This window comes from Saccostrea cucullata, unplaced genomic scaffold (genome assembly GCF_032062105.1).
Source record: "Saccostrea cucullata isolate Sc308-1 unplaced genomic scaffold, CSIRO_AGI_Scuc_v1 ctg261, whole genome shotgun sequence".
In the NCBI taxonomy this organism is placed as follows: Eukaryota; Metazoa; Mollusca; class Bivalvia; order Ostreida; family Ostreidae; genus Saccostrea; species Saccostrea cuccullata.
The window spans coordinates 544,044-558,447 of record NW_026925910.1 but is presented as its reverse complement, the minus strand read 5'-3'; the positions used below and the strand labels follow the sequence as shown (position 1 = coordinate 558,447).

Sequence of the window (14,404 nt, the reverse complement as noted above, 5' to 3'; positions counted from 1 at the left end):
GGGCTGGTCACATCGGCCGTGAGCCCCATGTGTTCATCAAATGGACGGAATATCCCGTAGTCAATTTAACTGTACAAAGAAAAGCCGAACAATTGGCATCAAATATGGCAGTCAAAATAACCACAGAACTTACCCAGTATATGATATATTTAAACTAAGATATTCTTTCTTTCTTCTTTCTTTCCCTTATTTATTTTTTTTAAAGTTGTGCATTCTTATTTTTTCTACCCTTTTCTTTAAAATAAACTTTCCTTCTTTCTGTCTCTAAATAATTTTTTTTTTTGGTTATGTTACATGAATTCTTTTTTTTCTTTCTTTCTACCTTTCTTTTAAAAGTTAAGAATTTTTAACATATTTTATTTACGGACGTTTTTTTTTTCATACCTTATCTCTCATCTTTTCTACCTTTCTTACTTTTTTTCTTCAATCGTTTATCTATGAAGCTAAATGTAGTTATATATATATATATATATATATATATATATATATATATATATATATATATATATATATATATATATTATTCTTTTTGATGCATTTATCAGTTTTTACTACATCAAATTAGTTTTCGGAGATTTTTAATCTCCAAGAATTTAATTTTTCTTTAATTTGTGTGTTGTAAAAAGGACTGATCAGTCCCTTTCCTCTCATTTTTCAGAGGAACAAAATGGCAGGAGATATCTCAAAGGCCATAAAAACCTCCCTCAGTACCTCAACTTTGCAATGATCATTGAAAGGTTTGACTTCTTTCTGAATCAACAGATTTTATCATAGCATACAGTTTTACTAAGACAGTATTATTTTTTATATCATCTATATATTTTTTTTATTTCATCATATAATGGGTTATTTCTATGGATTAAATTGATTGCCATTTTTTGTTTCTTCTTTCAATTTATATAGCAACATTAATTTTTGGGTTTTTTTTATTAAACATGCAAAATTCTACGAAAACTGAAATAAAGATAACGAACATTGGTCCATCTCATTAGAAAACTTATAGTCAATACAAATCTGTGAAACGAACACAAAACACGGACCCTTTGTGTAAGTGGTATCAAGTGTCTAGGAAAGTCATACGTCATCGGGCTGGTCACAAAATATCTTTCGTGAGCCCCATGTGTTCATCAAATGGACGGAATATTTCGTAGTCAAATTTATCTGTACAAACAAAAGCCGAATAATTGACATCAAATATGGCAGTCAAAATAACCATAGAACTTACCCAATATATGATATTTTTAAAGTAAGATATTCTTTCTTTCTTCTTTCTTTCCCTTGTATGTTTTTTTTAAGTTGTGCTTTTTTAATTTTTTTTCTATCCTTTTCTTTAAAGTAAAATAATCCTTCCTTCTTTCTTTCTCTTAGTTTCTTTCTTTTATTTTGGTTAAGGTACATAAAGAATTCTAAATTTTTCTTTCTTTCCTTCCATCTTCCTTTCTTTTTCAAAGTTAAGATTTTTTTTACATACTTTAATTTACGGATGTTTTTTTTCTATAGTTTATCTCTCATCTTTTTTCTCTTTTTCTTTCTTTAATCCTTTGTCTATGAAGTTAAATTTAGTATTCATTTTATTCCTTTTTCTTTTTGATGCATTTATCAATTTTTACTACATTAAATTAGTTTTCTGATTTTTTAGTCTCCCTGAATTTAAGTTTTCTTTCAATGGTGTGTTGTAAAAGGACTAATCAGTGCCCTTCCTCTCATTTTTCAGAGGAACAAAAATGCAGATATCTCAAAGGCCATAAAAACCTCCCTCAGTGCCTCAATTTTGCAATGATCATTGAAATGTTTGAATTCTTTCTGAAAAAAAACACCCCCAGATGTTATCTTCGGATACAGTTTTACTAAGACAGCATTATTTTTATTATCTATAGTTTTTTTTTTTTTTTTAATTTTATCATATAATGGGTTGTTTCTGTGATTTATATTGATTGCCATTTTCCGTATTTTTTTTCTTTTAATTTATATAGCAATATTATAGTTTGATTTTTTTTTATAAGCCAGCAAAATTCTACAAAAACTTTATTAGAGATAGCGAACAGTGGTCGGTCTCATTAGAAAACGTATGGACAATACAAGTTAGTGAAACGAGCATAAAAGACGGAGCCTCAGAAATTTAAAAAGTAGTATCAAGTGTCTAGGTGGAGTCTCTTGGGCTGGTCACATCGGCCGTGAGCCCCATGTGTTCATCAAATGGACGAAATATCCCGTAGTCATATTTATCTATACAAAGAAAAGCCTAACAATTGGCATCAAATATGGCAGTCAAAATAACCACAGAATTTACCCAATGTATGATATTTTTAAACAAAGATATTCTTTCTTTCTTCTTTCTTTCACTTATTTATTTTTTTAATAAAGTTGTGCATTCTTATTTCCCCCTTTCTATAAGATAAACTTTCCTTCTTTCTGTTTCTTAATAATTTTGGGGGGCTAAGTTACATAAAGAGTTCTTTTTCAAAGTTAAGATTTTTTTTTACATACTTTTTTACGGACGTTATTTCATACTTTATCTCTCATCTTTTCTCTCTTTCTGATTTTTATTCTTTAATCGTTTATCTATGAAGCTAAATGTAGTATATATTTTTTTTTAATTTTTACTTTGATGCATTTATCGGTTTATACTACATCAAATTAGTTTTCTGAGTGTTTTAGTCTCTAAGATTTTAATTTTTTTTCAACGGTGTGTTGTAAAAAGGACTGATCAGTCCCCTTCCTCTCATTTTTCAGAGGAACAAAATGGCAGGAGATATCTCAAAGGCCATAAAAACATCCCTCAATACCTGAAGTTTGCAATGTCTAAGGATAAAAATTGTGTGAAGTTTCACTTTTAAATAATTTTTCTCTCGTTGTTTCCTTTGTCAATGTTTTAATTTCCTTTATAACTTTAATGTGCTTTCACAAGATCAGCAACTCTGAAATGCCTATGTCTTTCCATTCCATTACGTTCCAGCTTTTAAAAGTTTTTGTTCAGAATATTTTTTCCATTCAAACCGTTTCTTCATAGAACGGTGTCTTCATTCGAAATACTCAGTTTCAGTCAATCAAATACCGCCTCTACTATTTACACGAAAATACACGACTTGCTTGTGATACCGTATATGTTTTTATTCCAGAGTTTTTCAGGAATTTTACCGAGTAAAACACACAATTGCATGCATCTTTAGCTGCTGATCTATGAGGTTCTACAACGTCATCGTTTTTGTCAATTTAAATGTGGACAAAATTTCTCTTTTCAACGAAGCAATATATATATATATTAAGCCATAATTTGGCATATGAATCGATGCAAAAATTCTTAATTTGAACGTCTAGGATTTTTTTTTGCTCCATTTTATTACTTAAATTTTGACTGCTCTGCGATCAATATTTTTGCAATTTTAAAATCTGGATGAGTTTAAAATAAATCATGACATTTTAAAATAAATTCTTATTCAGATCATTTGATCTTATTGTTAAAATACTTCTAATATTTGCCAAATACAGGATGGATATGACATCAAAAAAAAAAGAAGATATTACAGAGGTCCATGTATTCACTTTCATAGTTAAGCAATTTACATTTTTTTTAAATGCCTCCCTCCATCTGCTCAAGACTTCATACACTAAGACACTAAGTAAAAAATGTTCTTTTCATAATAGAAAAGTATATAAATCCTCTAAGACAACATAATAGCATCTTTAAATATATATATATTATTCTCAGACATATAAAATTTTATTGGCAATTTGTTTATTTGGCATTGATGATTGTATGGTGGCATCAAATGAAAGGTGATTATTAAGTTCAAATGATTTCTACTAGAGTAGACTTTCATTATGTATATATAAAAAATTAACCAACATTATATTCTCTCCTTGTCCATGAATTTGATTTTCCCCCCGTTGATCAGTACATATACCGTAAAGTTAGAAAAGGACTACAGAGTACAGCATGCAATATCTTTTTTTCAGTGTTTCTAATACATGCATTTTTAATGCATATTTATTACCACTTTATGGGTCAGGTTTACAAAATTGCTGAAATGCCTACTTACTGGAAAAATATGTTTGCTTTATATGCACAAGTCTTTGAGTAGGGTTGAGGTGTACAGGTGCATATTATGTAAATACCTGTACATGGTTCGATTGTTGCACATTTACTGAAAATAATATTAACACTGTATATTCGAGGTATTGTAGCGAAGGAATAGACATGCTGGGTCATTTTGAATAATTGCTTAAAAATATCCTCTGTGTGAGTAAATTTTCTGAATAGAAGAAAAACAAACAAACTCATCTATTTTATTTTTGTTAAATTTTGTTCATCAGTACATGCAAAAATATCAAACTCCTTCTTCTCACTATTATAAATTGGGGAGGCCGGAACATTTTAATAAAGTCATGTTTTTACTTTTTTAAGAGGAAAAAATATTAATCGCTACACAAAGTCAATAATAGAGAGAGCAAGACCTTAAATTTTTTATTTATTTTTATCTTATGCAACCGATGTTCTTTTTTCTATATTAATAGAACTTAAATGTTATTAAAAAACACTAAAACTTTAAAGTTTAAATAATACCTGTACAATGAATCAGAATTTTTTCTTTTGTACATTTTTTAATGGTATACACCATTTGTAGTCGAGTTTTCCCGCGTTTCCTAGAATAGCGGGAAAACGTTGTATGATAGGAACGTATTTTATTGGAAATGCCTGTTTATGGTAATCGTGGCCAAAGTAAGGCCAATGAGAAGGCGTTTTTTTTTTTTGAGGTGTTGGAACATTCTAAGCCAGTGCTCCGCAGAACACACACGTGTTTTTGTTTATATATTACGTTTATGTTTAGAATATTACCAACATTTGCATGTATTTCAATACGTTTATGTTTAAAATTTTGACAACAATATTGGCATGTTTTTCGCTCTATTGTACATGTACATCTATGGTGTTTATGCATACCAAGTACTGCACCGAATGCACGTCCGGCATTCTCCATTGAGACATTATTTACATAGCGACGGACACAGGTTTTCCATAGTTACGTGTCTATGGTTTTTTCCTGGGCGGTTTTCCATAGTTACGTGTCTATGGTTTTTTTCCTGGGCGGTTTTTAATGTCTGTGATAGGGATATAATGCATAGCATGTAACGTATAGTTAACAAAACATTGCAGTATTTCATTATTCACATGCACATTAATGTATGCCTGTTTATTATTTGTTGTTATTAAATGTCAGATGCTCCCACTAAGCTAGCCTGGCTTACAGCAGAAGTGTTATATTATTCGAGGTGTAGTCCGTCATATAATAAGTAAAGATTATACTTGAAAAAGAATTGCTAGTACACATAGGTTTTCTAGAAATTCGTTTTTATCCTAAGTTTCTCATCTGTGAGAAGCATGCAAAGAAATTTCATTGTCAAGCATCTTTTTCTTTATAGATTTTCTATAGTTTCTTCTTTCTCTAGTTTTTTTTTTTTTTTACTTTCTGAAAAGCATGAAAAGTAATACCAATGTAATGTTTTTATATATTGTTAAAAGTTGATGCTTTATGATTCAGATGAAAATAAAAACTTTACCATGCAATTTTCTTGCTGATATTTTTAAATTTTCTTGTTATGTAGAAACTGCAGCAGTTTATCACCACGACTTCAGATTAAACATAACAGTATTGATCAAGTCAACAAAATACAAATTATGCTGCTTGAAATATATTTAATCCTTTAAAGAATACTATATGACTAAAATTAAACCTTTTATGCCCCTGTAGTCAAAGATTCAGGGGTTATAATTTTTTCCCTGTCCGTACTTCTGTCTGTCCGTTTGTCTGCAAAAACTTAAACTTGCCAATAATTTTGAATTGGAGGGGCTGTGGCTTTCATATTTCAAAGGTGCATTCCTTGTGACAAGACCTTTCTTTGGGTTTCACCACATTTGACCTCTTGACCTGGGTCTACTTTTGAAAAAAAAAATCAAAATTTAACCTTGGTCATAACTTTTGAACAATTAGCACTAGGGTTTTCCTTTTTTACTTGCGCATTCCTTTCTCTGGATTACAATTTTGACCTTGACTTTGAATTTAGATTTGCACTTGAAAGCTTTGCCATAACCTGCCATATGTGGGCATCAGTGTTTCACAAACACATCTTGTTGTGCTCTTCTTCAATATTTTAATTTCATGTTTTAATTAGCATGTTGATTCATAAGTTCTTAATATAGCTTCCTAGTTCTGGAAATTTTTTTTTTTTGGCAATGCATTCCTTCAATATATTTCATATTCTGGCACACTCAATACACACAGACAAGAAAAAATAGCTTTTTTCCTAGTAGTTTGTATTTTGTTTGTTGTTTAAAGATCCCTCTAAAGAATTTTTCACTCATATGGAGTCTCCATAATTTATTGGAGATGCCAACATTTGCCAGTGGAGGGGAGGATAAAGGCCCTTCATTGCATTTTACCTACAAGATTGTTAGTATTCCGAGACTTACAATAACGTGTGTACAAGTGGATTAACTTGGAATGACTTGTGTCTCTTTATAGTAGATTATATATGCTAGAGATAAAGAAATTTGAAGTCCGAAACATTATTTCAACAAGACTCCTAAATTCCTATAACTCTGGCTTTGTTGAAGACATATTAGATTCCTCTTCAATTCTGAAATAATAAAACATGTTCCAAATTCAAAACAATCTCAATCAAAAGAATGAGCACCCCACAAAGCAATATATTGAATTGCATCACAAGAGACATTACATTATTTATAGCTCCAATTTATCATTTCCCATAATTACATAAAAGAACTGTACCAACATAATTGAAAACTTTCAATTAACAGTTTTAAGCACACATATCAGTATTTAAAAGATATTAATTTTATGACCCACCACCCCCTTTTTTTCCTAGTGAATTAACTCAATATCCAGTCCAAATAACTAGTTCAGTTTATCAGTTTATTGAAGTCGAGAGACATACATCTCATAGTCAATTTATTTAAAAGATATTAATTTTATGATCCATCACCCCCTGTTTTCTTTTGTGAATTAACTCAATATCCAGTCCAAATAACTAGTTCAGTTTATTGATACATCTCATAGACAATATGTGCCTATGTATTGATTGAACATAATTATACAGTTAGAATTTATGTGTCTATTTTAATTAGTAACCAATTGAATGAAGTCCCTACAATTGATGGCCAGTCTCTATACAGTTAGTATTTATGTGTCTTTTATAATTAGTAACCAAGTGGATGAAGTCCCCTACAATTGATAGCCTGTCTCAGAAAGAAGAGAATATCACAGAGATTCATATGTCCCTTTCTACATTTTAATCTTCTTTTCATCATTGCAGGCCATCCATTTAATTCCTACAAAATATTTTAAATTTTGTAAAGCATTCATGGCTATTCTCTTGTCTTTACACTGGGAAAATACACATGAATATTTACTTTGACATACTATCAATTTCCTAAGTTGTGCGCAATTCATTTCCAATACAACAAATGTAACACATTTTCTTTATTTAAAAAACCTTTTTTTTCAGTCGAAGAGAGGATATTTTAATACATAAGTGTCTGGTAAATTTTGAATACTACCAATACTGAAAATATCGACATATTACAAAGAATCTGTCTTTGTAAACTTAATTTTTGAATTTTTTCCTTAAATACATGTAGCTTCTAATCCTCCTACTGTTTCTAGATGCTTTACCTTAAGTAAACTTATTTGTTGTAAGACAGGCAGTCTCAATCATTTGCATTGCTAATTTGACATTTTGAGATTTTCATAAAGAAAAGGCCAGTAATCTTGATTTTCCGACTATTTTACAGATATGTGATTAATGCACAGTTTGATCAGATATTATGTTGTCCTCACCAATATCAGTGAGAGAGTTCAAATTCATCATGTACTGTGCAGCTCCAGATCTTATACATATGATTTTTCATCTTTTTAACAATTAATATTACAATGAAAAATTCTTGGATCATCCTATAGTTTTACAACTTTGGTTAAAATGTTATTCATGCTTGCTAGAAAAATGTCCTAATAATTTCTTACAATGATCCTTCATCTTTGCAAAATCTTTTCACTTCAAATAATCAAGTTTACAATGATCAGACCTTAGTGCCATTTTCATAATCTCCCCTAAATACATGTCTATTTCAACAAGGACTGATATGGACTTAGTCAGAATGTTATCTAAAGGCTTATTTGGCATAATTTGGTTTCAATGAGCTATACCCTGACACATACAACAACTGAATAAGACTACAAAATAGTCAAAATTGCTGTCAAGATATTTTATGGTAGTTTGAATGAGTATGAGGTAGATATTAAACTGAATTAAAGTTTTTAAATCAAGAGTAGCTATCCATCTATATAGTATTGGTAAAGCAGTTTTCAATTGACTAGCATTTTGTGTCCAGTATCAGATATCCGCAGATAACTCTTCAGGAATTCTGAAAGTTCTAATCATCATTTACTTTACACAAAATCTTTCACTTTTCATAATTTCCTACCTTAAGACTTGTATTTATGGAACTTGCATGTCTGAATAAACCCTATAGTGCTGAACATTTAGTGTAATGCACTCTTACACAGCTTTCAACTCTAATAAGTAACTGATCGTCATTTGAAAAACATATAGATGAGGTCATGTTTTATGATTAGCTGACTATATTATTATTATTGGTTGAAATGCAACATCAATTATCCACTTTCTAGTGACTTTTAAATTCTTCTAGTACAACACATTTCTACTAAGCTGACAATCATGATTGTATTGACCAAAATATTAGTTAAGAAAAATTGATCAAGGTTTACTACCATCCTAACATCACTTAAGCTAATATGTATAAATTAAACTCATCTTTACCACCAATTTTATTTCAGATACACATTTCTCATTTTTTTTCTCAGATTCCTTAAAACTAAGAATTGGAAGTATGATATTCTTAACTTAGAACTTTAAGTGATCTGTAGAAGTATTTTATTGTCTTGTTCCAAATTGTAAATATCTTGCTTGTTTGTACTCTACAGCATTGAAGCATAAAATTGATTTCTTTCAGTACATTTTGAAAGGTTTTTCAGTTCTGAAAAAATACGATTGACCTACTCAAACATGCTTGAAATGCAAATTATTTCACTATTTTGTTTTAAAAGTTATGATCATTTTAGAAGGCAGTTCAGACATCCAAGGAAGGATTGGTCCATCACCGACGGATCTCTGGTGGAAACCGCGAATGGAGAAAAAACTTTCATCATCACTGCCTTACAAGCTTTTCATTGGGTTATTCCATTCAACTTTATAGTACCAATTTTAGACAGCAATGACTTCATGATAATTTACACGACCTAGATATTACGTAGTTGCAATTGTTATTTTGAAATTTCATAAATTCGTTTTTTTCTACCTTTCATGTCAACATGTGGAAAAAATGTACCAGTACCTTTTGTGTAAATAGCTAGCAGCCAAGGCCATCCTTATTCTTTTGGTGAGTTTTTACATTATTCTGTCCAAAACCACCCGACTGGATTTTTTTTTTATCTGTTCAAAAATCTTTTTTTTTTTATGTATCCATTTTCCGTTTTTATCCGATTAATATTTTTTTACGTCTCCATTGCACTTATGCCGTTTTTATCCGATTGATATATTTTTTTTACGCCTCGGTTACACCGACGCTTTATCTTTCCCCAAGTACTATTAAAATGTTTTTGTGATCTACAAATTTAGAGATGGCGTAGGCGAAGGTTGCGGGAAATATTGACTCTATAGTTCTGTCAGTTACAGTGAATTTGAAAGGAAAAACATCTTAATTGCTAGTCCAAAATATCGTGCGTCAGTTCCACCTTACAGATACATGGTATGATGTTTAAAATATCAAATTGGTGGCAACAGTTCCATGTGGGATGATGAATTTGCAGCTAATTAATAAACTATCAAAATCTTAAACCTCATATATATCACACCCCCGAAACACTAGATTAGTGTGGAGTCAGTTATTTGAGGTACGTGGCTGATGAGAGTCACTTTCTTTGAAAAAGTTTGCCTAAAGAGAACTGATGTGTTCCGATATTTGAGCAATAAAAGATTGAATTCATTTAGAATGCTTTAATTTTCTTGTTTGATTAGTAAGGTGAAATCTAAGACATACTTAATACCTCTATATAATCGAAATTTATTTCTGACATTTTGTCTCAAAAAAAAAAAGCCTACCTACCTACTCACATCTAAAATGATGAGGCGTGTTACCGCAAAAAATAAATTTTTTAAGGATGGCCCAAGTCCTTATTCTTTTGGTGAGTATTTACATTATTCTATCCGAAACCTGCAATACAATGTACATACAAATTGATGAGCAAAAGAAACAGAATAGACATCTGATTATTATATACTAGAAGTTTCAAGTGTCAGATACTTGTATTGATCTCTTCATTGTATTGTCAGAGAGATTCCCACAAGATTTTTCATCATTCATTTATTAGTACAATAAGATTTTTAATCATTCAGTGCATTATTAATACTGTAACAATACATTCAAGATCAAATGGAACAGTTATGAAGAATGAGTAGACTAAAATGGGTTCAGGCAGAGCTGTGGAAAACTTTTTCAGATATTTCCGGCAGAAGAATTATTTTGTTTATTTTTAATCTTAAGTGTAAAATTATATTTATTTTCTTAAGTACACATTACTTAATAAAACAATTTAAAATTTATATATATTTATAACAATACTAGATTTCATCACTTTTAGCAGGTAACAATGAATGATAATTCTGCATAGTAAACGTAATTTTTTAAAAACATTAATGCATTTGGGAATTACATTTTGCCTCGAAAATGAGTCCAAGAAACTCTGTGCATCGATAATAAAGATACCAACATCATGAACATGCTCGATGAAAAAAAAAGAAATCGAGGACAGTCGGAACGACGGAAGAACTATTTACTCAACTGTGTTTGAATTTTCTGTCAAAATGTTTCACATACCCAGCTATTTAGCCTGTCTTATCTTAATTTTTTTAATTGTTTTTTTTACGTATATAAATCCTTTGTAAATTACTATGCGAAACAATGCTGGTTATGGGTTATATAGTGCAAAGAAAAAGTATTATGCAATCGTTTATAAGGTACGATAATAATTAAGTGTGCCGATGATATGCCTAAATCAAAATTTTTTCACTGTTAGGTTAAATTGGAAAGGATTTGTTTCATTCCCTTTAAAATGTTGTATTCCTTGCTTATTTTTCAAACCAGATCAATTGATTATTTTTCATATACAAGTTTGAATATGGGTACAGTAAAACTCGGTTAGTGCGAACACGGACATTGCAAATTCATGGATATAGGGAAGTAATTTAATAGGTCCCAGTGACTTCGTTATAACTTTTACTGTATCTGTTAAATGGCTGGCTATATATTGACACTATATCAGACTCATTTATTGATCATTTTAATATAGTATAACTATAAATCTAGTAAAAAAAAAAATTCCATTTGATTTTGAAGTCAGGTAGTTCAGACATCCAAGGAAGGATTGGTCCATCATCGAAAAATCTCTGGTGGAAACCGCGAATGGAGAAAAAAATTTTCATCATCACTACCTGAAATCTTAATCATGTTATTGACTTCAAGAAATAATTCTCCTGGTTTGTAACTTTTCAAATAATTACCTTGTTTATAGATTGAATAATTTCTTCTCCTTTTCCTGCAAAATAATTTCACACGATATTAATTAACTGCACTGAAGAGTTTGCTTGCTTTTCAGACAATACTGCATCGAGGCCAATCAGATAGAGCTAATAATACAAACATCACAAATCAGTAATTTGTAAAGCTTTCATCCCTTTGACAACTGTTAAAAAAATTTCCACTTTGGTAGAATATTCTTACCACTTTCCCTTCCAACACCACCACAGTGGCACTCGATATTAAAACTGACCGAAGAAGGTAACTTCAGCGTAGACTGCAATGATTACAGTATAAGATTAGAAAATTATTAAACATTAAGATTATCTATTAAACTAACATAACCCCCAAAACTCTGGTGGTAAGGAACATTAATATTGTAGTTAAACATATATATTTGAAATTAGTCCATTAGAAAGTCATAAAAGAAATTTTGTCACAAGTGATCTTGGTCCTCCTATTTGCTAGATTTTCCTTACGTTTAAAAAAAATACATTATAAACAGAACAGCAATTACGAATTATCTATTTTGTTCCCTTTAAACTTGAAAATGAACTTTATAACAGAGATACCAACTGTCATAAATTTTATTTTCACAAGAGTTAATGTTATCAAAAAGGGGTAAATATATATATATATATATTTTAACAACAGGTAGTTCAGACATCCAAGGAAGGATTGGTCCATCATCGAAAAATCTCTGGTGGAAACCGCGAATGGAGAAAAAGCTTTCATCATCACTACCTGTCATTATATTTATGCTATATCTACAGATGCTGCATGTTTAAAATCAAAATAATTACTTTCTGAGAATGAACTTGCAAACTTTTTCATCAAAAATAAAACTGGCTCAACAAAGTTCAACCATGATTTTTATTACAATTTTATACATCAAGAATACCAAGATACATCAAAAATAGCTTTGAATTTTTAATTTCTAAATGACTACCAGTGTTTTCCCATTATTACAAAGTAAAGGGCTAGAGAAAAATTGCAACAAACTAGGGGCTGAGGTTTATGAACAGAATCTGTGGACCTGACTATAAATTTTTATTTCAAAATGGCATTTTTGTCATTTGCAGTGGTCAATTTGGCCGGTGGCCGGTTCTTACGGAAAGCACTGGAATACACTTTTTATTTTAAAGAAATACCATTCTTACCCTACTTTCTTCAAATTCTGGTAATGTTGTCCAATCATCAATTCAAATGACAATTGCATTCACTGGGCCCTGAAATGATTCATATATCTTTCTAAACAGAATATGTAATGTCAGTGAAATGGGATGCCCTTTTCAGATTTTAGAGTGCATCAGCTAGAAGCGAAAGACATTTTGTGGTCTTCAATTAATTTCTGATGAACTATGATCTCATCATCTGCACTCTTCTGGTCTTTTTACTTCCATGAACATTAACCATTAAAACTGTATGTAATAAGAGTATATTGATTTACCTCACTCACTATATTCAACACACACTCAAGGTTGTGTACTTACCAATTCACTGAATGGAAATACATCTTTAACAGGTTGGGACCAATCGCCCAAATGGGATATAATAGTCCGTTTGGGATATAATATCCCAAATGGGCTATAAATTTACTGTGCAAAAATTGAAAATTTTTATTTTGATAATAAATATCATAAATCCGCATCAAAACACTTAAAATGGAATAACTTTTGGTAAGCAAGTTTTTCTGCAACCCTACTGTTTGTTAGATTGATCCACAAGAAGTTGCGGAACTTCCGAGGGATCAATCTCCTAAACAATGGGCATACAGCAAAACTTGTCAATCAAAAGTTATTCCTTTTTAAGTGTCCTGTTGCGAATTTAATTTCAATTTTTGCACTGTAAATTTAAGGCTCATTTGGGATATTATATCCCAAATGGACTATTATATCCCATTTGGGCGAGTGGTCCTAACCTGTTTAAAGTTTTGCTTAATGTTCAAAAGCAACAATGCTTAGACTATCTCTTTGGAATTCTTTTTCCTCTTTCCAACTGAACTACTGTCTACTACTTGTGGCTTTGTCTATTTGACTTTTTTTGTGTAACACTGTATACAATTTTAATTAAGCTCATTTGAATCTATAGCTAAATCAAGAGATTTCAACACTTGAAAAAGGCCTTATTGGGTATCAATATGGTCTAAATATTGGTTTGGACCGATATTCAACAATTCACATTTAAAAGAACTCTGCTCTACCAAAAATGCATTGATAAGTTTCTAGCTCTATTCATCTTTCGAAGAAAGGTATGTGGCCAATTGTCATTCAACTAAAATATTGAAATCCTAAAAAAAAAAAAGTACAGAGAATACATACTTTACGGTTACACGCACCAGGACAAGGATAAGGATGCATATCTGCATCTATACATCTTCGTCCTACCCTTCCCGTCTGGAGTGAGGCTCCTGGAATGGAGCACGTGTTCGTGTGGAAGGCATGCGCAGTCACGAACTGCTTATTTAGATTAAGGCGTACTATAGAATAAATACGTAAACATGTTTTATTTTCATATGAAGTCTTCAGAAAGCACACAAATATTTTTTTTTACAAACGTATTGCAAAAAATAATTCATTATTATAATGAAACTTGATGCACAGTAATTTTTCTGGAACATTTTGCACTTAAATACGAAATCAACAACGTACAACGAACTAAGAAAGTAAAGACAAGTTTTAATGTAGAATAAAATTAGATAAGCTATAACAATTACGTAATGAAACTTGGACA

General features: G+C 30.6%; 1 long non-coding RNA gene and 2 other non-coding genes across 3 annotated transcripts; all 3 read right to left on the bottom strand.

Annotated features, from left to right (window-relative positions):
• Nucleotides 1-10,262: 10,262 nt before the first annotated feature.
• LOC134270023 (uncharacterized) lies at nt 10,263-14,039 on the bottom strand. Its single transcript, XR_009992710.1, has 5 exons — nt 13,993-14,039; nt 12,832-12,900; nt 11,876-11,948; nt 11,656-11,690; nt 10,263-10,309 (listed from the first exon to the last, which is right to left on the bottom strand). It is a non-coding gene; the product is annotated as an uncharacterized LOC134270023 (long non-coding RNA).
• LOC134270064 (small nucleolar RNA SNORD14) lies at nt 11,497-11,585 on the bottom strand. The gene has a single exon (XR_009992713.1). It is a non-coding gene; the product is annotated as a small nucleolar RNA SNORD14 (small nucleolar RNA).
• On the bottom strand, nt 12,973-13,054 carry LOC134270065 (small nucleolar RNA snR60/Z15/Z230/Z193/J17). Its single transcript, XR_009992714.1, has one exon. It is a non-coding gene; the product is annotated as a small nucleolar RNA snR60/Z15/Z230/Z193/J17 (small nucleolar RNA).
• Nucleotides 14,040-14,404: the final 365 nt, after the last annotated feature.